The following is a 23886-nucleotide window of genomic DNA, read 5'->3' as shown; positions in this document are numbered from 1 at the left end:
TGGACTTCTCCAGGTCCACAAGCATCTTGGATGGTTTTTAAAGTAGGTATTCATAATGACCTGATTATTCATCTTGCACCATTCTACCCATTTCTCACCTCTTTCATTTCTTTCCCCTAGTCCAAATTTTCCTGTGGTATTTCCATCAGCACCTTGTCCTACTTTAGCATTTAGATCTCCCATGACAATAACAATATCTTGAGATTTGCATCCATTCTTTGCTTGTTCAAGCTCTTCATACAATTTATCTATATCCTCATTTGTTCCATCTGTTGCTGGTGCATATACCTGTATAATCGCTAAATCAAATGGTTGTCCTCTGAATCTAACAAGGAGCACTCTTTTTGATATTGCCCAATGTCCTAAAACACTTTTTGCCATGTTTTCATCCGTAAGAATTCCTACTCCATTAGTATGGGATGTTCCACAAGAATAAACTAGTGTTTTATTTCTAATCTGATATGTTCCAGCACCTATCCAACGAATTTCGCTAATTCCCATGATGTTAATCTTTAGTCTTTCCATTTCATTTATCACATTGTCTAATCTTCCTGCTTGATATAGGGTTCTTACATTCCAAGTGGCAATAATTTTCTTTTGTGTTACTTGAATTTTATGAGCAGTAGCTTGATTACGGTCAGGGATCCCCTGCTGACCAGAATCAACCCTACCGAGCGAAGCATCTTCAGAATTGACTTGAAGATCCTCTTGACGCTGTTGTTGTGTGATACATTTTGTGAGTTTGACCATGGTTTTCTTAGTAAATAGCAATGGGGGTTTGCTATTGCCTACCGTTGGGCGAACTAAAGTAATCACCATTTCTCTGCCAAATGTTCATCCGCCTATACATTGACATTTGAGGTCGTAGCTCATCTGCCTTCTCCGTCATAAATTCAGTTACTGAAGCTGCCGGATTTGCCATTGGCCTTCGCTCGTATCCTGAGCAGGAACCCTTGCAGGTGCTACCGTTCTGGGTCAGTGCAGCCCTGGGAGCAATAAATGACTAAGGGGTAACTCCACTTTCCCCAAAGCACTGAAAGTCCCCATTCAGAGCCTCATCACTGGTTGCAGTTTAGAGTCACACCCAGGACTGGGTAACCAGATGGGGTAGCGCTCTTAATTAAAAATGAGATCAGAACAGTAGTGAGAGATGATATAAGATCTAAGGAGCAGAATGTTGAATCCATCTGGGTAGAGATGAGGAATAGTAAAGGGGAAAAGATCACTGGTGGGAGTTGTCTATCGGCCACCGAATACAGTAGTAACATTACAGTGGCACAGGCAATAAACATAGAAATATCTGAGGCATGTAAGAATGGAACAGCAGTTATCATGGGGGACTTTAATCTGCACATAGATCGGGTGAATCAAGTTGGTCAAGGCATTCTTGAGGAGGATTTCATAGAATGCACACGTGATAACTTTCCTGAACAGCACATTACTGAACCTACAAGGGAGTGTGCTATCTTGGATCCGGTCCTGTGCAATGAGACAGGTAAGATTAGCAATCTTCTAGTTAGGGATCCTCTTGGAAAGAGTGATCACAGTATAACTGGGTTTCTGATACAAATGAAGGGCACAGTAGTTTGATCTAGAGCCAGCTCATTATGCCTAAACAAGGGAGACTACAACGGGATGAGGGAGGAGTTGGATAGGGTAGACTGGGAACACTGGCCATATGGTGGGACAGTTGAGGAACAGTGGAAGACTTTCAAAGATTTTTCATGGTACTCAACAAAAGTATATTCCAGTTAAAAGCAGGAACGGTAAGGGTGGGGTGACACAGCCTTGGATAACTAAGGAAATAAAAGAAGGCATCAAATTAAAAGCTCATGCATACAAAGTTGCCAAGAGTAGTGGGAAACTGGAAGACCAGGAAAACTTTAAAAGGAAACAAAGTACCACCGAGCGAGCAATGAAGAAAGGGAAGGTAGATTATGAAAATAAACTAGCAGAACATATAAAAATAGATTGTAAAAGTTTTTATAATTATATAAAATCCTCAATTTCCTTATTACAGAACACAATCAGTTCACATTGGCAAAACATCATCTCCACGATCTCCATCAGCACAGGTATACCACAAAACTGTGTGCTTAGTCCCCTGCTCTACTCACTTTACACTTATGACTGTGTGGCTAAGCACAGCTCCAATGCCTTATTCAAGTCTGCTGATGACACCACCGTCACTGGCCAAATCAAAGGTGGTGACAAATCAACATACAGGAGGGAGACTGAAAATCTGGCTGAGTGGTGTCACAACAACAACCTCTCACTCAGTGTCAGCAAGACCAAGGAAATTATTATTAACTTCAGGAGGAGGAAACTGGAGGTCCAGGAGCCAGTCCTCATCAGGTGAATCAAAGGTGGAGAAGGTCAGCAACTTTAAATTCCTTGGAGTTATCATTTCAGAGGTTTCATCCAGGGCCCAGCACACAAAGGCAATTACAAAGAAAGCACATTAGCATCTCTATTCCTTGTTAGGATTTGGCATAATAATTAATAGTTTGACAATCTTCTATAGATGTGTGGTGGAGAGTATATTGACTGGCTGCATCACATCCTGGTATGGAAACACCAATGCCCTTGATAGGAAATCCTACAAAAACTAGTGAATTCAGCCCAGTCCATCATGGGTAAAGCCCTCTCCACCAAGGAGCTCCGTTGCAGGAAAGCGACATATATCATTAGGGAACCCTGCCTTTTCACACTGATGCAATCAGGAAGGTGGTACAGGAGCCTCAGGACACGTGCAACCGTGCTCAGGAACAATTATTACCCCTAAACCATCAGGCTTTTGATCCAGTGGGGATAAGTTCACACCACTTGCCCTATCAATGAACTGTTCCCACATCCTCTGGACTCACTTTCAAGACTCTTCATTTCATGTTCTTGATATTTATTGCTTATCATTTTTTTCTCTCTTGCATTTGTAAAGTCTGTTGTCTTCTGCACACTGGTTTTGCACCCAAGTTGATATGATCTTTCATTGACTCTATTATGGTTATTACCCATTATGGATAATAATAGTATGCCCGCAAGAAAATGAATCTTAGGGTTGCATATGGTGACATGTACGTACTATGAAAATAAATTGACTTTGAATTTTGAACATTCAAATTGCTGTACCATGCATGATCAGACAGTACGTAGTATTCTTCTGCTGAAGACCATATTCAACAGTACATCTTTGGAAGTTTGTTACAGTGTTTAGCGACAAGCCTAACTTCCCTAGAAAGTAAAGGCATGGGTGTGCTTTCCTTATCAAATTGCATCAATGTGCTGGGCCCACTATAGGACAGTTCCCAAAAGAGGAACCAAAGAGTGCTTGACCATCAATCATATTGTTAATATGCAGGTTCAGCAAACAATTAAGGCAACAAATAGTAAGACAGTCTTATTGCAAGAGGATTTGAATGTAAAAATAGAGGCAACTTGCTCCAGTTAAACATAGTTCTCCTGAGGCCACATTTGGAAGATCGTGTACAGGTCTGGCCTGAATGTGTTCTCACTGGAGTGATTTCTGGGAAATTGCATTTGCTGTGTGAGGACACGTTAAGCAGGAAAGACTTTAGAAGAATGAGAGGTTATCTTATTTAATAGGTACAAAATTCTTAAGGGGATTGACAATGTTGATGTGGAAATGCTAGGTTTGCATTCTTAAAATAAGCAAGGTGGCATTTAGAACAGTGGGTGATGAATCTTTGGAATTTATTGTCTTATCGGGCTACAAAGTTTAGTCATTGAGTATAATTATATAATTACATTATAAAATATAAAGTCTAAATTATATGTTGACTATATATAAAAATCAACATTTAAAATAACATTAATTGGTATATAGTATTGACTATATCACTAAGACAGTAATCAACAGATATTTAGATACTGAGGGACGTGGTTAATGCAGGAAGGTGGTTTTGAGCTCAAGGATTAGCTGCAATCTTATTAAATAGCAGAGGAGGTATGTGGAGATGAATAGCCTCATCTGCTTCTGTGTTGCCTGTTTTTTATTCATTCAGGTGCAACAGTAAATTGGGGCACCGGCAGCTTATTGAGCAACACCTACGTTCATGAGAGAGAAGAGCAGGCATCTCATCTCTGGTTCAGGACAATATTCACCTCTGTTCAACACTTCTAAATAGATCAGTTGGTCATTACTACATAGCTGTTGGCCAGTGCTTGCTGTATACAATGTGGCTATAGAACACAGCAGCACATAAACAGACTCTTCAGCCCACAATGCCAAATTAAATTAGTTCTCTTCTGTCTGTACATCATCCTTCTATTCCCTGCATATTCATTCCCATATGTATCATTCTATTCCCAGCCATTTGTCTTTCCAACAATCTCTCAAATGCGTCTATTGTATCTGCTTCCACCATTTCCACTGGCAGCCTGTTCCAGATGCCTATCACTTCCAATGTACAAACTTGCTGTTCATGTCTTTAAACCTGACTCCACTCACCTTAAGTACATGTACTCTAGTACCTGACATTTCTACCCTGGGCGAAAGATGCCAAACATCCATCCTGTCCGTACTTCTCATAATCTTTATAAACTTCTAACAGGTCTCCCCTCAGCCTTCAGTGCTCCAGAGATAAAAAAGTTTGCCCATCCTTTTGCTACAGCAGATATGCTCTAACCAGGCAGCATCTTGGTAAACCTCTCCTTCACCCTTTCCAAGACACCCTATAACAGGATGACTAGATTATATACAATATCGACCTCCTATATAGCTGCAACACAACTTTCTAACTCCCATGTTTCCTACATTTGACCAATGACCCACTTTTCTGTAAATCCAGGAAAGCACAGTGTATTCTGATTAATTGGGACACATTAAGACCAGTTCGTTTTGGCCTAATTAGCCGAAGTTTCATGGAAATAGTTAAAAAGGTATAAAGAAGACAAATTACCATTTAACTGAGTAACTATGTATTTAAATGAAATACAGAACAAATCAGAACACTACCAATGCTACTTCAGTACTATAAAACTGTGTAATAGCTTCAAATAGTTACCGATAGAGGAATCCGTCCAGTATACAGTGCCATGTATGGGATCCATGGAGGGATAGCACCTCTGGTGAAGGGGCTTGTTGTGTCCATTCTGGGACAGCTCACTTACCTTTGGTCCCCACCAGACATTCAGCTCTCACCCGTAGCTTCAAGAGGCTGTTTGCATGCAACAGCGGCCACGCACTGTACACCTCTTCGACAGGCGGCTAAACCAGGTAAGGGTAGCCAGCGGGCCTCATACCCCAGTGTGATAGAGACATGCCGGTCCTAGCCTGCAAAGTCGGCTCCCGCACACTGGGCGGGTGAGTTCAACAGTGAGAGCCAATAGCCCGGAAGGCAGTTCTGCAATGCTTTGTGGAGAGTGAAGGGAATGACAAGGCACAGAAGTTATGGTTACCTACTGCAACCAAGGAAGACTCGGTTTGTGATGACCACTCGTCCCACTGGACCCAGTACTCCAAGGGTCGAGAGAGTGAAACTGTCTCAGTGTAATTGCTTTTTCAAATTTAAAAACTCTTGCGCACAGGTGTCACCGTCATTGTTGGATACGACGGACAACCAGCATGCTGCCGTGTTCTTTTGATTGTCTGTACATGAACAACATTAGCACAGACAACTAGTGCCGGTAATGGGCTTTCTTCATGCAATGCTTTTGACCTTCATTTATATTGCAAGATGATCCTTCATAGTTCCTAACTTGTTGAAGTAGTGAAATCACTTTATTTTCACTTCCGGTCGTTTCAGGCATATCCAAGCCTGAATGCTTGAAACCGCAGTGAGCAAAGCAATTCGAAATTATCTTGCTGCTTTTTTATCGCCAACTGTCAGTGATAAAAATCACTGCTTTTGAACAGAAACACACACAGGTGACATTATTAAAAAACTGTTCATTCTAAGTACAGTGCAGTGTTTAATGGCCACGAGACATGCATGTAAGTGACGCTAGTTAGATATTGTTTGTCAACAGTCTCCAGTCCCAATTAGGCAGCGTAGTGTCCTAAATAAACAAAGGGAATCCCCGCTATTTTCTTGATTAGTTATTGTTCTAGAAGAGCTGTTCCAAGTAAGTGGCTGCCCTATTAACCAAAGGACCAATTGAGTAGAATCCAATGTATTTCAGCTTAGTGTTTTAAAAAATAGGATGAAATGCAAGGTTATAAAATATTATATATTTGTGAATGATTTTTATTGCAACAATAATCATTAGCATACTACCATTAGGTTGCTGTATCAGTCTTAAATCATTTAAAATTCTGCAATTTTAGAAGGCTTACTTTATCTTGATTGCAATAATGTGTCAATAAACCAGATGTTATCAAAGGCCTGAAGATAGAGTGCAGAAACAGCATTCTTGGTGAGTTAGAGAAAGGGCAGTAAATTATAAATTAAAGAACCTTCAGAATGAACAGAAAAAGCTGGAAGTGTGATGGAAGTCAGTTACCATCAAAGCTGCTGGCTGCTGAGTGATTGAAGCATTTTCTGTTTTTATTGAAGTTGATTAGATCTTAGTACAGGTTGGGCACCCTTTATTCAAAATTCCAAAACCCGAAAGCCTCCGAAATCTGAATTTTTTTTTTGAGCGCTGACATGATTTCACAAATGGAAACTTCCACAAGGTTCTAGACAATGTGTAGGTGTCTGCGCACCATGGACAGTTCTGAGAAATGACCTCACATATGTAATGCTCAGAAGTTAATGAAAAATAGTAAATCACTCCATGACATGAAAAATGAAGGTCTCGAATCCATATTGAAAGACTGGATTTATCAGCATCAGAGTGAAAATATGCCACTAATGGTACGCTGATCGTGAAACAAGCAACAAGCAAAAATCTATCACGGCAAACTAAAAATCGAAGGTAATTGTGAATATTCAGCAGGCTGGTTGCAGAAATTTAAAAGAAGGCACGGCATCAAATTTTTAAGGATTTGTGACTATAACAGGATCAATGAAAGATCAACGAGAGTGCAGAAGACAACAAACTCTGCAAATGCAAATATAAATAAATAGCAATAAAAAATGAGAACATGAAATAACAAAACAAAGATTCCTTAAAGTGAGATAATCTCAATGGATGGAAAAGGGAGTGTAGTTATCCCTTTTATTCAAGAGCCTGATGGTGGAGGGTAGTAACTATTTTTGAACCTGGTGTTGTTAATCCTGAGGTTCTTGTACCTCCTACCTGATGCCAGTTGCAAGAAAGAGCATGGGCTGGGTGGTGGGGCTCCCTGACGATGGATGCTGCCTTCCTACAACAGTATTTCATTTAGGTGTACTCAGTGGCTGAGAGGGATATACCTGTGATGTACCGGGCCAAATCCACTACCTTTTGTAGGATTTTCTGTCAAAGGCATTGGTGTTTCCATGCCAGGCTGCGATGCCGATATTCAATACTTTAAGTAACCACATAGATCAATAGAGGAACAGTAGTGTTCATGCTTCGAAGGAGCTGTACCTAAAACATTGTTATAGGTTACCATTACCGTACGAACCTACCATGTCTTTGGGATATGAAAGGAAACAGGAACACCAGGAGGGAACTTGTATTGGACACAGGGAAACTGTACCCCACCATACTGGAGTTCAGGATTGAACTCAGGTTGCTGGAGCTATAAGTTAATGCCATATTGTCACTGCATTGCTCTCAACGGTTGCATTTTGCCTCCAACATTCAGTTTGTAAATTTTCTATGACTCAACATCAAAGACAGAGAAATAACTAAAATTCCAGCCACAAGTCCATAGCCCAGTGCAAGTATGCATATATCTATATAGAGTACATATCCAAGTCCTATTTAAATATAATGAAGTTTTCTGCTTCTAACTCTCTTTCAGGATGCAAGGTCCAGACTCTGTCAACTTTTTCCTCCCCACTTACCTCCTCTTCAATCTCTCCCCAAAAGTTTCAATCTTCAAATTTCAACCTCTGCACCCCTGATTTTCAGCACCTCTGATAACTTAGGAGAGTGGAGGCTGAGTACAGCAAATACCAAAGCTACTACGTGTAATTATCACACTGGAAGGATTCTTGAATGACTACTTGTGTCTTTGTGAGAAGGGATACAGTGCCGATCTGTGCAATGCATTGCAAGTTAACTCTGTTGGTTGAGAAAGACAATCTTGCTTTCAAAGAAATAGGTGAAACAATTCATTCCAGCAGCTTTCAGTGTTATCAGGCTCCCAGATACTCCATGAGATATAAAGTCAAGGAAAAATATGAGCCAATATCCTCATTGGATCATGTCCTGATCACCTGGAAGTTTCTGCCAACATTAAAATGGAAATGGACATGTTCTTGATTCAGTTTTCTTTTCCATTTTTAATGTAGTTAACTAAAATCTTTGTTTCACACTTTAATCTTCAGCCTATTTTCGACTTGTGGATTAGGCTTCTGATTTATAACAGATTGCCAATACTTTGTTGTGTGGAGGGGCATGTGGATGCGAGGAAAGGGAGATGTTGAAAATTATTTCCACAAAACCTCACAAAAAATTTATAAATTTTTTGAAGGTCAAACGAAGTTGGCATATTAGTTTTGTAATAGAAAGAAGATCTTACAGTATTTATCATTTGCATGATTTACTAGGACGTGGATTAATTTCTCAAGTATTCAGAAATATTACATGACAAGTAAAACACTGACGTACCAATAATGTGCATCTACCACATTACATTGTTTAGTCTTTACTTTAAAAGTAACTGATTATTTTTAAACACATAAAGCACAATCTGATTTTCAGAAACAAATATTTATCATGATGAAAGAAACTAATAATGAAGTAGCTAGGCAAAGTAGGTCAGTGATAAGGAGTATTTTAATGAATAAAACATGAGAATTGATGAAAATATTTGTGTTCACCCAGATCTCTTGCTTTTTATCTGTATATTTCAACACTTCCCTGATCATCTCTTTCCATCACCAATTCCCAACACCTCGAACAACATAACGGCTTGCTCTACAGACCTTTGCTTCTTCCCAATACAGTATTCAGTTAGAAATTCCTCAGTTTTAAATTGTGTGTTCCCCGCTAGCTCCAAAAATCCCTTCCTTTAAAAATAAACTGCAACGTGAATGTCCATTTGGCAATACTTTCCTCTTCCACATGGAGATTATCCTTGCTATAGTATTGCGTCATGGAATTTATAGATATGAAATCACTAGATAATTATAATTTCAACTACACCTTGAAAACAAGCTACTTACTTGGCCACAAAGCATCTTGCCCCATTCTCACGTAGTGAGAGATGCTGTGTACTGTACACCACATGCATTCTTTTTATGTTTATTTTCCCTCGACAGAGGCTCCTATTCAAAGCTAATGATAGCCAGCAGTTGTAGCATGGTAAAATGTATCTCGACACTTCAGAGCGGGTTATTAAAGCAACCTCGTAAAGTGATATTAAACAAGAATTCATTGACAGTTACCGGGGGGGGGGGGGGGGGGAGAGAGAACGGTTGTCCATAGCTGCAATGTTTTCATCAGTGGATTTTGAATTCCTGTGCCTACAGACTGCATGACATGCACTGGAGATTGCAAATGACCTATCAGTCAGAACACCTCTTGACTTGGAGAAGCAATGATTTCTGGGGAAGCGCTATAAGACAGAGGCACCAAATTAAGGGGCTGGATGCACCACCCCCCCGCAACCCCCCCCCCATACACCAGCCATGAAGATCCATTAATCAAAATATATGAGAATGAGGTTTCTGACTGTTATTTAAAATATGAGTGAAAGAAAGTGGTTTGCTTTTTAAGTTTTGCTTGACTGAATTTTTAAATTTTAATCAACTCCATAATGATATAAATGTTTCAAAACTGTATCTGAAGAACTTCCATCATCAGAACCCTTTAGAAACGGGAAAAGACCATGAAATCATAAGATATCAGAGGACTTGTGGGCAGGAATCTTAATTTTAACTTGCTGTGCTTGGGGTTAATCGGCACTTGCAGAACGCTCCAGCTCGCATATTGGCTGCAGCAAAGAGGAAGAACACCGAGATAGTGCAACTGCAGTGGTGGGCTGTGTGGACACAATCTGGGCCAAGGCAAAGAAGACCAAAAGGTGGGTCATAGGAAGTACTGTAAAGTGGGGGAATGAGACAGAAGGAAATAACTGCACAATGATACAGCTTTTCTTTTCAGTAGGGCAACTTTACTGCATGATGTCATCAAGGTATGACTACAGTTCTGGGGTTTAAAGATAGAAAATCAAAGGGCTAGTTTAAGACAGTAATGCTGAGGTGAAATAATTTTATTGAATGATAAAAGTTAAATGGCTTATTCCAGCTTCGCTTAGGAGGAGTTTGCTTAATCTCTGCTGGAGAAGAATCACCACAATCTTGGTGCCTTCCACTTTCTATTGTCATTGAGGGTTCTTTGTCAACAAACAGTTTTATGAACGTCAGATTCAGTTATATTTTTATGCCATTCTAAACATCAAGTAACATTGGGAGTATGATTGGGAGTATGGTTAGTTGATGACAGTAAATTGCCCCAGAAGAAGGTGAGTGGCTGAGTCTAGAAGAGTTGATAGGAATACAGGACAAAAAAAAACTATATTGATGTAAATTGGTGCTTGATTGTTTATGCAAATTCCGTGGGCAGGAAGATCTGTTTCTGTACTATGTCATACTACGACCTCCAACAGTAGTAATGTATTGGGGGTCGCCAATTCCATGAGTCTCACAATCACAGACCATTACAGCACAGAAATAGGCCCTTCAGCCCATTTAGTGCATCCTGAACTATTATGCTGCCTCATCATGGACCTGCACCTGTAACATAGCCCTCCATACCCCTCCTATCCACATACCTATCCAAATTTCTATCAAACGTTGAAATCAAAACCAATCCACAACTTCCCCTGTCAGCTTGCTCCACCACTCACCAGATCCCTCTGTTCAAACATACTCCTCGGTGCCCTACTGCTTATTGTGCAAGGTCTCTCTTGGCTTATTCTTCCAAAGTGCAACACCTCACGCTTGTGATGGGGTCCTAAATTACCCCTATGAGACAGAGACAGAAAGAGACTAATTGACTGCTTTGAGATGGTGTTATGAACCCCCTAAGGTTCATATTTCCTGTGGACTGTCACTTTAAGGCACGAGGAAGAACTGAGACTAACTTTTGGATTTCTGCTGAGTTCAGAGGGAGAGGGCACTGAGCAGCTCGGAGGTTTCTATAGTGACCGAGGGCGGCGTTATTTGATGGATAATCGATGTTATGGTTTCTCTGGAGTGTGTTTATACTTCCCAAGGACATGGTCTGCTAGTGCATTCTTACACAGACAGAGAAGGGAGGAGTTATTTGAATGACAGTTGGTACTCCGTATGGTGAGATAAATAGGAGGTCAGATGATAGACCTGCAACACATGTTTTTGGACACTGAATGAGCTTTGTTGTGCCCACAGAAAAAGTGGTTTTTTGGAGGATCGATCGGGCAGATTGATCAGTGGCTTTTGCAGTGAGAAAAGGGAATGACTGGTGGGGAGTTGTCCATGTGTCCACCCCTTGCCTGGGTTGATGATTCCACCACAGAAGAATGGTCCCCTGTGTCGTGGTCACCGTCGATGACTTTTAAAGGATTTCGGAGGACAATGGGAAGATCGACGGCGTCAACTCACCTGAAGACTCAAATCTCAATCTCTCCCTCTCCCTCTCCCTCTCCCTCTCCCTCTCCCTCTCCCCCTCCCCCTCCCCCTCCCCCTCCCCCTCCCCCTCCCCCTCCCCCTCCCCCTCCCCCTCCCTCTCCCCCTCCCTCTCCCTCTCCCTCTCCCCCTCTCTCTCTCTCTGTCTCCCCTCCCCCCCCCAATCACTATTCAACTCAATACCATGAACTGAATTGAACTTTACTCATCATCATAAGACTGTATATATTTACCCCGAGACTTGAAGAAGCTTGATTTTCATATGTTTTCCACAGTTACTTATATATAATCATTGCTAACCTGTTAGATTTATCTGCATTTATATTACTGTATTGCATAGTTACTAATAAATATTATTAGCTAATAGCAATACTGGACTCCAAAGTGTTTTCCATCTCTGCTGGTTCTTTAACCCGTCACGGGGTACGTGACACACTTGTCTGCATTAAGTTCCATCCGCCATTTTTCAGCCCATTTTTCCAGCAGGTCTAGAACCCACTGCTAGTTTTGCATATTGCATATTTCCTTTGCTCTCCACTGTACCCCCAATCTTGAATTGAATTTATCCATCCCACAACGTGAGGGAGTAAAAATCTTTGTGTTATCATTCTGTCACAATGTACAGACATACGAATTTATAAGTCTAATGGCTTGTAGAATGAAGTTGTCCTGTAGCCTGTTGGTCCTGGCTTTAATGCTGCGGTACATTTTGCCAGATGGAAACAGCTGAAACAGTTTATAGTTGGGGTGACTGGTGTCCCTGATGATCTTCCAGGCCTTCTTTCTGCACCTGCTGCTGTAAACGTCCTCAATGGAGGAAAGTTCACGTCCACAGATGCCTTGGGCTGTCTGTTCCACTCTCTGCAGCGCCCAGCGATCAAGGTTGGTGTAGTTCCCATACCAGGCAGTGACACAGCCAGTCAGGATGCTATCAGTAGTGCCCCTGTAGAAGGTCTTGAGGATCTGAAGGCTCATGCCAAACTTCTTCAGTTACCTGAGGCGGAAGAGATGCTGTTGTGCTTTTTTAACCATACAGCCAGCAAATCTTGGTGACACCCACAAATTTACTGATCTGTTTTACCACAATATCATCCAGATTGTTGATATACAGTGGACAGCAAACAACAACGGACCGAACATTGATCCCTGCAGCATTCCAATAGTCACAGGTCTCCAGTCAGAGGGGCGACCATTTGCTACCACTCTCTGGCTTCTCTGGTAAGGCCGATGTCTGATCCATTTTACTACCTTATCCTGAATGCCAAGTGATTAAAACTTCTTGACCAACTTCCCATGTGGGATCTTGTCAATAGCCTTGTCAAGAGCCTTGCTAAGGTCCATGTAGACAAAACCCACTGCGTTTCCTTCATCAACTTTCCTGGTAACTTCCTTGAAAAACTCTACGAGATTGGTAGAGATGACTTACTACACACAAAGCCATGTTGACTATCCCTAATCAATCCCTGTTTACCCAAATACTTATATATCCAGTCTCTTAGAATGCCTTCCAATACCTTATGTATTACTTATGTCTGTCTTACCGGCCGATAACTTCCTGGCTTTTTCTTGAAGCCTTTCTTAAAGAATGTAACAACACCAGCTACCCACCCACCAATCCTTTTGCAACTCATCAGTGATGTTTGAAGCAGTTTTAAATTCCTCTGCTAGGGCCTCCCACAGGGTCCGAGGGAACACTGTCAGATCCTGAGGATTTATCCCCCTAATTTACAGGAAGCACCTCCTTCTCTGTAATCCGTATGCAGTCATAACCTCACTGCTGTGTTGCCTCACGCCTATAGATTGTAACCATTTCCTGAGTAAATACAGATGCAAACAATCCATCTAAGATCTCCCCCATCACATTTGGCTCCATGCATAGACCATTTTGAAGACCCATTTTATCCCTTGCTATCCTTTTGCTCTTAATATAATCGTAGAAGGCCTTGGGATTCTCCTGCAGCTTGTCTGCTGGAGAAACCTCATCCTTTCTGACTTCCTTCTTATGTGCTCTCTTGCATTTCTTATACTCAAGTACCTCATTTGTTTCTTGTTGCTTACACCTCCTATTCACCTTCTTCTTAACCAGGGCCTCAATATCTCTCAAAAAATAAAGTTTCCTAAACTTGTTATCCTGAATATATGATTCAAAGTTCACTTACTAGAGATGAAGAGAAACATATCACAAAAGCTAAATAGCATTAATATCATTAATCATATGAGTGAAGATGCTGAAACTGAGCAATTAAGTTTAGTTAAGATAAAAATCTAGGCAAAGCTATGACGGTTTGTAGGATTTGTAGACTGTGTGGCATTACGCACATTGTAATGCCAAACAGCCTTTCAGGTGTCTGCTAGCTAGTGTCCGTCCAGTTGATGGCGTGCTTTCAATCAGCCATCATTTTAACAAACAGCAGATAAAAAATTGCTTCAGAATACCTCACCACTCTGACCTCTGTTCTCCTTAGCTTTCCAAAGAGCTCATATCTTGTACAACCATGAAATAAAACACTTCAATCCAGCCTCAAGTATCTTGATGCATACTTGATGGTAAATTTGCGAAGGTGTATGCACCTCAGATACAATTAACAACAGTGCAAGAATTTAAATAAGAGCAGAAGAAATAGGGGTAGGAGTAGGCCATCTGGCCTATTGAGCCTGCTCCGCCATTCAATAAGATCATAGCCAATCTGGCCATGGACTCATCTGCACCATCTGCTTTTTCCCCATAACACTTAATTCCCCTACTATGCAAAAATCTATCCAACCTTGTCTTAAATATATTTACTGAGGTAGCCTTCACTGCTTTATTGTCAGAGAATTCCACAGCTTCACCACTCTCTGGGAAAAGCAACTCCTCCTCATCTCCATCCTAAATTTACTCCCCTGGATCTTGAGACTATGTCCCCTAGTTCTAGTCTCACCTATCAGTGGAAACAACTTTCCCGCCTCTATCTTATCTATCCCTTTCATAATTTTATGTGTTTGTATAAGATCTCCTGAATTCCAGCGAGTACAGTCCCAGGAGACTCAATCTCTTCTCATAGTCTAACCCCCTCATCTCTGGAATCAACCTGGTGAACCTCCTCTGCACCACCTCCAAAGTCAGTATATCCTTCTTCAAGTAAGGAGACTAGAACTGCACGTAGTACTCCAGGTGCAGCCTCACCAGTACCCTGTACAGTTGCAGCATAGCCTCCCTTCTCTTAAATTCAATCCCTCTAGCAATGAAGACCAACATTCCATTTGCTGCCTTGATAGCCTGTTGTGCCTGCAAACCAAACTTTTGTGTTAAGTGGATGACTTTGCATTTCTTTTTTCTTTTAGGCATCCGTTAGTCTCATGAGACCATGGATTTGCACTTTGGAAGGTTTCCAGTGCACAGGCCTGGCCAAGGTTGTATGGAAGACCAGCAGTTGCCCATGCTGCAAGTCTCCCCTCTCCACGCCACTGATGTTGTCCAAGGGAAGGGCATTAGGATCCATACAGCTTGGCACTGGTGTCGTCGCAGAGCAATGTGTGGTTAAGTGCCTTGCTCAAGGACACACACGCTGCCTCAGCCAAGGCTCAAACTAGTGACCTTCAAATCTCTAGACAACCCCCTTAACCACTTGGCCACGTGCCAACACACATGCATTTACCAACATTACCAAAATTATAAAACTCCATTTGCCAGACCCTTGCCCACTCACTTAACCTATCTATATCTCTCTGCAGACTCTCTGTATCCTCTGCACAATTTGCTTTTCCACTCATTTTACTCAATTTAGTATCATCAGCAAACTTAGATACATTACACTCGGCCCCCTCCCTTCCAGATTGTTAATGTATATCGTGAACAGTTGCAGGCCCAGCACCGATAACCTGCGGCACACCACTCACCACTGATTGCCAGCCACTCATGTATCCCAACTCTCTGCTTTCTATTAATTAACCAACCTTCTATCCATGGTCATACATCACCCCAACTCTATACATCCTTGTATTATGGGTAAGTCTTCTATGCGGCACCTTACCAAACACCTTCTGAAAATCCAAGTTAATAACATCTGTCCTTCCCCTCTCTACACTGCGCTTGTATTATCCTCAAAGAACTCCAGAAAGTTTGTCAAACAGGACTGCCTTTGCTGAATCCATACTGTGCCTGATGGATCCATTTCTTTCCAGATGCCTTGCTATTTCTTCTTTAATGATAGCTTCAAGCATTTTCCCAACTACACGTTAAACTAACTGGCCTATAGTTACCTGCCTTTTGCCTACATTGTTTTTTGAACAGTGGCATGAAATTTACCATCTTCCAATCTGCTGGGACTTGCCCACAGTCCAGAGAATTTTGATAAATTATCACCAAGGCCTCTAATATAACTTCTGCCATTTCTTTCAGTACCCTGGGATGCATTCCATCAGGACCAGGGGACTTGTCTATCTTTAGGCCCACAAGTTTGCTCAGACTACCTCTTTAGTGATAACTATTGTATCAAAGTCCTCACCTCCCATTGCATCCATATAATCTCTCTTTGGCATGTTAGACATGTCCTCCACCATGAAGGTCAATGGAAAATAGTCATTCAAAGCCTTGACCATTTCCTCATTACCCAATATTAATTCCGCCTTCTCATCCTCCAAGGTACCTATGTTCACTTTAGCCACTCTTTTCCACTTTATGTAATTATAAAATCTTTTACTATCCACTTTTATATTTTGTGCTAGTTTATTTGCATAATCTATCTTCTCTTTATTGTTCGTTTAGTGGTTCTTTGTTGCTTTTTAAAGTTATCCCAATCTTCCAGTTCCCCTGTACTCTTGGTGACTTCGTATGCATGAGCTTTTCATTTGAAGGCTTCTTTCATTTACAAGTTATCTAAGGCTGGCTCTACCCACCCTTACTGTCCTTCCTTTTAACTGGAATATACTTTTGTTGAGCACCCTGAAAAATCTCTTTGAAAGTCTTCCACTGTTCCTCAGCTGCCTCACCATATAGACTGTGTTCCCAGTCTATGCTAGCCAAATCCTCCCTCATCCCATTGTTGTCTCCATTGTTTAGGCATAATACACTGGCTTTAGATTAAACTATGGCACCTTCCATTCGTATGATGAGCTGTAGTTGATAAAGAGCATCCTGACGTATGCACCTTTGCTGTTCAGATGTTCCGGGGTTGAATGGAAAGCCAGTGAAACGGCATCCGCTGTGGATCTGTTTGCTGGTCGTCAAACTGAAGCAGAAACGAGTCGCTTCTCTGGTGGAAGTTGATGTGTACAGGGGAACTCTTTGGATCTAGTCATCATAAACCCATTAGTTTCAAGATTGCCCAAAAAAGGTAGTAAATGGAGAATGTTCTGCTTCAGTGACCAGTAGTGTTCCGCAGAGATCTGTTCTGGGACGCCTGCACGTTGTGATTTTTATAAATGATGTGAATGTGAGAGTGGAAGTTTACAGATACACAAAGACTGACAGAGTTGTGGTTCACCTTGAGAGATGTTGTGGGTTGCAAAAGGACATTGACAGGATGCAGAACTGGGCTGAGAAGTGGCAGATGGAATTCAACTCAAAAGTGTGAAGTGATTCATTTTAGAATGTCAATTTTGAAATCAGAATATAGGGTTGATGGCAGGATTCTTAGCAGTGTGGAGGAACAGAGTGATCTTGGGGGTCCACCTCCATAGATCCCTCAGAGTTGCCGTACAAGTTGATAGAGTTGTAAAGAAGATTCATGGTGTGTTGGCCTTCATTAGTCAGGGATTGAGTTCAAGAGCTGTGAAGTAATGTTACAGCTCTATAAAACTTTGGTTATACCACACTTGGAGTATTGTGTTTGGTCTGGCCACTATAGGAAGGAGGTGGAACCTTTAGAGGGGGTGCAGGGGAGATTTACCAGAATGCTGCCTGAACTGGAGGAAAGGTATTCTAAAGATGGTTTGAGCGAGCTAGAGATTTTCTCTTTGGAATGAAGGAGGATGAGACAAGACTTGATAGAACGTACAAGATGATAAAAGGATAGACAATGAGAATAGCTAGAGAGTTTTTCCCCAGGGTGGACATTACATAGAAACATAGAAAATAAGTGCAGGATTAGGCCATTCGGCCCTTCGAGCCTGCACCGCCATTCATTATGATCATGGCTGATCATCCAACTCAGAGCCCCGCCCCAGCCTTCCCTCCATACCCCCGACCCCCGTAGCCACAAGGGCCATATCTAACTCCCTCTTAAATATAGCCAATGAACTGGCCTCAACTGTTTCCTGTGGCAGAGAATTCCACAGATTCACCACTCTCTGTGTGAAGAAGTTTTTCCTAATCTCGGTCCTAAAAGGCTTCCCCTCTATCCTCAAACTGTGGCCCCTCGTTCTGGACTTCCCCAACATCGGGAATAATCTTCCTGCATCTAGCCTGTCCAATCCCTTTAGGATCTTATACGTTTCAATCAGATCCCCTCTCAATCTTCTAAATTCCAACGAGTACAAGCCCAGTTCATCCAGTCTTTCTTCATATGAAAGTCCTGCCATCCCAGGAATCAATCTGGTGAACCTTCTTTGTACTCCCTCTATGGCCAGCATGTCTTTCCTCAGATTAGGGGACCAAAACTGCACACAATACTCCAGGTGTGGTCTCACCAAGGCCTTGTACAACTGCAGTAGTACCTCCCTGCTCCTGTACTCAAATCCTCTCGCTATAAATGCCAGCATACCATTCGCCTTTTTCACCGCCTGCTGTACCTGCATGCCCACTTTCAATGACTGGTGTATAATGACACCCAGGTCTCGTTGCACCTCCCCTTTTCCTAATCGGCCACCATTCAGATAATAATCTGTTTTCCTATTTTTGCCACCAAAGTGGATAACTTCACATTTATCCACATTAAATTGCATCTGCCATGAACTTGCCCACTCACCCAACCTATCCAAGTCACCCTGCATCCTCTTAGCATCCTCCTCACAGCTAACACTGCCACCCAGCTTCGTGTCATCCGCAAATTTGGAGATGCTGCATTTAATTCCCTCATCCAAGTCATTAATATATATTGTAAACAACTGGGGTCCCAGCACTGAGCCTTGCGGTACCCCACTAGTCACCGCCTGCCATTCTGAAAAGGTCCCGTTTATTCCCACTCTTTGCTTCCTGTCTGCTAACCAATTCTCCACCCACACCAATACCTTACCCCCAATACCGTGTGCTTTAAGTTTGCACACTAATCTCCTGTGTGGGACCTTGTCAAAAGCCTTCTGAAAATCCAAATATACCACATCCACTGGTTCTCCCCTATCCACTCTACTAGTTACATCCTCAAAAAATTCTATGAGATTCGTCAGACATGATTTTCCTTTCATAAATCCATGCTGACTTTGTCCGATCATTTCACCGCTTTCCAAATGTGCTGTTATCACATCCTTGATAACTGACTCCAGCAGTTTCCCCACCACCGACGTTAGGCTAACCGGTCTATAATTCCCCGGTTTCTCTCTCCCTCCTTTTTTTAAAAAGTGGAGTTACATTAGCCACCCTCCAATCCTCAGGAACTAGTCCAGAATCTAACGAGTTTTGAAAAATTATCACTAATGCATCCACTATTTCTTGGGCTACTTCCTTAAGCACTCTAGGATGCAGACCATCTGGCCCTGGGGATTTATCTGCCTTCAATCCCTTCAATTTACCTAACACCACTTCCCTACTAACATGTATTTCGCTCAGTTCCTCCATCTCACTGGACCCTCTGTCCCCTACTATTTCTGGAAGATTATTTATGTCCTCCTTAGTGAAGACAGAACCAAAGTAATTATTCAATTGGTCTGCCATGTCCTTGCTCCCTATAATCAATTCACCCGTTTCTGTCTGCAGGGGACCTACATTTGTCTTTACCAGTCTTTTCCTTTTTACATATCTATAAAAGCTTTTACAGTCCGTTTTTATGTTCCCTGCCAGTTTTCTTTCATAATCTTTTTTCCCCTTCCTAATTAAGCCCTTTGTCCTCCTCTGCTGAACTCTGAATTTCTCCCAGTCCTCAGGTGAGCCACTTTCTCTGGCTAATTTGTATGCTTCTTCCTTGGAATTGATACTATCCCTAATTTCTCTTGTCAGCCACGGGTGCACTACCTTCCTTGATTTATTCTTTTGCCAAACTGGGATGAACAATTGTTGTAGTTCATCCATGCAACCTTTAAATGCTTGCCATTGCATATCCACCGTCAACCCTTTAAGTGTCATTTGCCAGTCTATCTTAGCTAATTCACGTCTCATACCTTCAAAGTTACCTCTCTTTAAGTTCAGAACCTTTGTTTCTGAATTAACTATGTCACTCTCCATCTTAATGAAGAATTCCACCATATTATGGTCACTCTTACCCAAGGGGCCTCTCACGACAAGATTGCTAATTAACCCTTCCTCATTGCTCAAAACCCAGTCCAGAATAGCCTGCTCTCTAGTTGGTTCCTCGACATGTTGGTTCAAAAAACCATCCCGCATACATTCCAAGAAATCCTCTTCCTCAGCACCTTTACCAATTTGGTTCACCCAATCTACATGTAGATTGAAGTCACCCATTATAACTGCTGTTCCTTTATTGCACACATTTCTAATTTCCTGTTTAATACCATCTCCGACCTCACTACTACTGTTGGGTGGCCTGTACACAACTCCCACCAGCGTCTTCTGCCCCTTAGTGTTACGCAGCTCTACCCATATCGATTCCACATCTTCCCGGCTTATGTCCTTATTTTCTATTGCGTTAATCTCTTCTTTAACCAGCAACGCCACCCCACCTCCCCTTCCTTCATGTCTATCCCTCCTGAATATTGAATATCCCTGAACGTTGAGCTCCCATCCCTGGTCACCCTGGAGCCATGTCTCTGTGATCCCAACTATATCATAATCATTAATAACAATCTGCACTTTCAATTCATCCACCTTATTACGAATGCTCCTTGCATTGACACACAAAGCCTTCAGGCACTCTTTTACAACTCTCTTAGCCCTTATACAATTATGCTGAAAAGTGGCCCTTTTTAATGCTTGCCCTGGATTTGTCGGCCTGCCACTTTTACTTTTCTCCTTAGTACTTGTTGTTTCTACCCTCACTTTACACCCCTCTGTCTCTCTGCACTGGTTCCCATCCCCCTGTTGTGAACTAACCTCCTCACACCTAGTCTCTTTAATTTGATTCCCACCCCGCAACCATTCTAGTTTAAAGTCACCTCAGTAGCCCCCGCTAATCTCCCTGCCAGGATATTGGTCCCCCTAGGATTCAAGTGTAACCCGTTCTTTTTGTACAGGTCACGCCTGCGCAAAAAGAGGTCCCAATGATCCAAAAACTTGAATCCGTGTCCCCTGCTCCAATCCCTCAGCCACACATTTATCCTCCACCTTATCGCATTCCTACTCTCACTGTCACGTGGCACAGGCAGTAATCCCGAGATTACTACCTTTGCGGTCCTTTTTCTCAACTCCCTTCCTATATTCTCCTTTCAGGACCTCATCCCTTTTCCTACCTATGTCATTGGTACCTATATGTACCACGACCTCTGGCTCCTCACCCTCCCACTTCAGGATATCTTGGACACGATCTGAAATATCCCGGACCCTGGCACCAGGGAGGCAAACTACCATCCGGGTCTCTGGACTGCGTCCACAGAATCGCCTATCTGACCCCCTTACTATCGAGTCCCCTATCACAACTGCCCTCCTCTTCCTTGCCCTACCCTTCTGAGCTACAGGGCCAGACTCTGTGCCAGAGGCACGGCCACTGTCGCTTCCCCCGGGTAAGCTGTCCCCCCCAACAGTACTCAAACAGGAGTACCTGTTGTTAAGGGGCACAGCCACCGGGGTACTCCCTATTACCTGACTTTTCCCCTTCCCCCTCCTAACCGTGACCCACTTGTCTGCCTCCCGTGGCCCCGGCGTGACCACCTGCCTGCAACTCCTCTCTATCACCTCCTCACTCTCCCTGACCAGACGAAGGTCATCGAGCTGCAGCTCCAGTTCCGTAACGCGGTCCCTTAGGAGCTGCATCTCGATGCACTTGGTGCAGATGTAGACGTCCAGGAGGCTTGGAGACTCCAGGGCCTCCCACATCCGACACCGAGAACAGCAAACTGCCCTCACACTCATACTGCACCTCTCCTCAAATAACAACAGAAAATGAATGCCAAACCTTCCTCGTCTGTTTCCACCTAAGCCCGTTGAGCCGAAGCCCTTAAGTCTTCACTCTGCTTCCGGCTCACTCCGCAGCCCGCAAACTACGCTGCCCGCTCTATGAGGCTCTGTTCCTTTTAAATCTGCCGCGCTGCACAGCCCGACGTCACACGCCTGCGCAGTCCCGCCTCTCAGAACACCGTTGGAGAAAATAAAATAACGAAAATTTCAAAAATGTCTTTCTCGGCACTCCCACTCAGACTCTCAGACTCCTTCTTCGAATCCAGGGAGCATAATCTTACTAATACCAGGGGGCATAATTTTAAAGTGATTGTTAGAGGAAAGAATAGGAAGTTGTTAGACATTAATTCTTTACACAGAGAGGAGTAGGTGTGTGGAACGCCCAGGCAGGGATGGTGGTAGAGGCAGAATCTTTAGGGACATCTAAGAAACTCTTACATAGACATATGGATGATAGAAAAATGAAGGTTATGTAGGAGTAAAGGGTTAGCGGTAGGTTAAAAGGTCAGCACAACATTGTGAGCCAAAAGGGTTGTACTGTGCTATAATCTATCTTCATGATTATGGAGAAGGATAGGACTGGTTCTTGGGTTGAGATTCAGTACTTCAGTAAGCACCACCATTCTATATCAATTCTCAAAATCAGTGGATCCTGGACTGCAGACTTGGGCCATGAGTGCAGTTCTTCTTTAAGAAAAAGGAAGCACAGAAGGCGCACTGGTCTACAGGTGCAATTGAAACATAGAGGTCTTAGATCCTTACTCCCAATTATCCTGCTGGTGAATGTACAGTCTCTGGAACATAAAACTGAAGGCTTCAGAGCAAGATTGCAATACCAGAGGGACATCAGGAGCTGCTGTGTCTGACTACTTTGCTTTGTGGAAGCATGGCTCAGTCCCGCTATTTCAGACACAGTGCTGCAACCCGAGGACTTCTCAGTTCACCATAAGTACAGGATAGTTGACGTTTTTTAAAGGCAGGAGAGGTGGAGGATGCTTCCTTGTTAACTCATCAGCGTGCACAGATTCTCTCTCAATTCTGCTCACCCAACCTGGAATATCTAGTGGTCAAATGTGGTCCATGTTAACTGCCGTGGGAGATACCTGCCATCGTTCTGGTAGCAATGTACACTCACTTCTGGCCAATGTCAGGCAGGTACTGGAGGAGCTGAGCACCGTGACCAGCAGTCATGAAACTGTGCACCCTAATGCTCTCTTCATCACTGCAGAGGATTTCAAACATGCCAGCTTGAAGAAGTCTTTGAACAGCTACAACCAACATATCACCTATGGAACCAGAGGAGTCAACACACTTGCCCTGTTTTATACCATTATCAAGAACACATACTATGCTATCCCACTTCCACACTTTGGAAAGTCCAATCACTGTCTGCACTTATACTCCCGGTGTCCAGGCAAAGACTAAAGACCGCAGCACTAGTTGTAAGGACTAAGAAGGTATGGTCAAGAGAGGAGGTGGAGAACTTACAGAACTGCTTTGAGTTGATGGACTAGTCAATATTCAGGGACTCATCTTCAAATCTGAATGAATATGCCACAGATGTCACTGACTTCGTGAAGACCTGCGTGGATTAGTATGTACCTTTGAGAACATACCAGACATACCCAAACCAAAAGCCATGGATGAACCAGGAGATTTTGTAATCTGCTGAGGGCTAGATCTGTTACATTCAAGACCAGTGATCCAGAACTATACAAGAAGTCCAGGTACGACCTATGGAAGGCTATTCTAAAGGTGGGGAATAAAAACTCCGATTGAAGTTGGAGACGGAATCAGATGGACATAAACTCTGGCACGATTTGCAGCCCATTACTTCGTATGAAGTGAAATCTAACAACATGAATGGCTGTGATGCTTCACTCCCAGATGAGTTGAACACCTTTTATGCACGCTTTGAAAGGGAGAATAAAAATACATCTGTGGGAATCCCTCCAGCATCTGGTGACCCTCTGATTTCTGTCTCAGAGGCCAACTTTCTAGAGAGTGAACCTTCGTAAGGCGTCAGGCCCTGATGCTATACCTGGTAGGGCACAGAAAATCTGTGCCTAACAAATT

At 42.7% G+C, this 23886-nt stretch overlaps 1 protein-coding gene across 1 annotated transcript in view; it reads left to right on the top strand.

Moving 5' to 3' along the window:
• Window positions 1–11719, top strand: part of LOC140199502 (solute carrier family 66 member 2) — an 83831-nt gene extending 72112 nt beyond the window's left edge. The window contains exons 10-11 of the transcript XR_011886434.1: window positions 9973–10084; window positions 11433–11719. The gene's annotated coding sequence lies outside the window, so the exon portion shown is untranslated. The remainder of the gene's footprint in view (window positions 1–9972; window positions 10085–11432) is intronic.
• Window positions 11720–23886: the final 12167 nt, after the last annotated feature.

Source organism: Mobula birostris, chromosome 1 (genome assembly GCF_030028105.1).
Source record: "Mobula birostris isolate sMobBir1 chromosome 1, sMobBir1.hap1, whole genome shotgun sequence".
NCBI classification, from domain to species: Eukaryota; Metazoa; Chordata; class Chondrichthyes; order Myliobatiformes; family Myliobatidae; genus Mobula; species Mobula birostris.
Note: the sequence above shows the minus strand (reverse complement) of the source record. Positions and strands in the feature narration are given on the sequence as shown.